We start from the raw sequence: 1,014 nt of genomic DNA, 5'->3' as shown, positions 1-1,014 counted from the left end.
GTGAAAAATTTAAGGGGGTCTGAATACTTTCCGTACCCACTGTATATATATATATATTTTTTTTTATTCTTCTCTACATTTCTACACTTGCTTTAAAATCTAGTTGTCTAATAAAAATGGCATTGTATATTATGAATATTGTTGGCTCTTTAAAAAATATTTTTTGTCGCTTTGGAAAAAAGTGTCTGCTAAATACTGTAATGTAAACGTAAAATATACAAAATACAAACCAAATGCACTGAATATGAAGCATATGACAAATAATAAATGTATTGTACATAATCATTACAGCCATGAGAAAGATATTTTTGCATGTTGGAGGTGTTTAATTGTCATTAAAATAATGTCACAATATAAAAATGGTACTGAAATAGCTTTTTTTGCAATATGCAAAATATAATACATTTTTTCTTCCTTTGATTTTGAGGCGAAATGATTCTTTCTGTCATTCGTGACAACTTTTGATACAGTTATGATATTCACGCATTTGGGAAAAATGTGCAGCATTGTGTGATACGTTTTCCCGTTTCTTTTACCTTCTTTAAATGTTTGAAGAGAAAATCCTCAAAGATGTAGCAAAGCACGCTTGTAAAGAAGCCGTTTTCCACACAGAGCTGTTCAATGAAACGTTCAGCGAGACGAAACTTCATAAACAAACCCTGTGCAAGTCAAGGACACTCTCTCTCTCTCTCTCTCTGCGTGTTGCATGTTGGGAGTGTGGGTGAGGATGTCAGGGATCTGGAAGGAGGACCCAATTGCAGTGAGTGTAACAAGGGTTTATTGACAAAACAGATCAATACAAAAGGGTTGTGAGGTGCACAGGTGATACCACAACAGGAACACAGAAAACAGAGATAGCTAGGGAAGGCCACTGGAACAGCCTCAGACATCAACTGGCAGAATACTATAGCAGCAGAGGAGGCGGCAAGACCAGGCCGGTGGAGAGACCAGAGCAAGGCACCAGAGAGCTGAGCTCAGATACTTATTGACCATAAACTCTGAAGCACCCCAGAC

The sequence above is a fragment of the Sinocyclocheilus rhinocerous genome, unplaced genomic scaffold, assembly GCF_001515625.1.
Source record: "Sinocyclocheilus rhinocerous isolate Xijiao unplaced genomic scaffold, SAMN03320098_v1.1 scaffold2516, whole genome shotgun sequence".
Taxonomy (NCBI): domain Eukaryota; kingdom Metazoa; phylum Chordata; class Actinopteri; order Cypriniformes; family Cyprinidae; genus Sinocyclocheilus; species Sinocyclocheilus rhinocerous.
Note: the sequence above shows the minus strand (reverse complement) of the source record.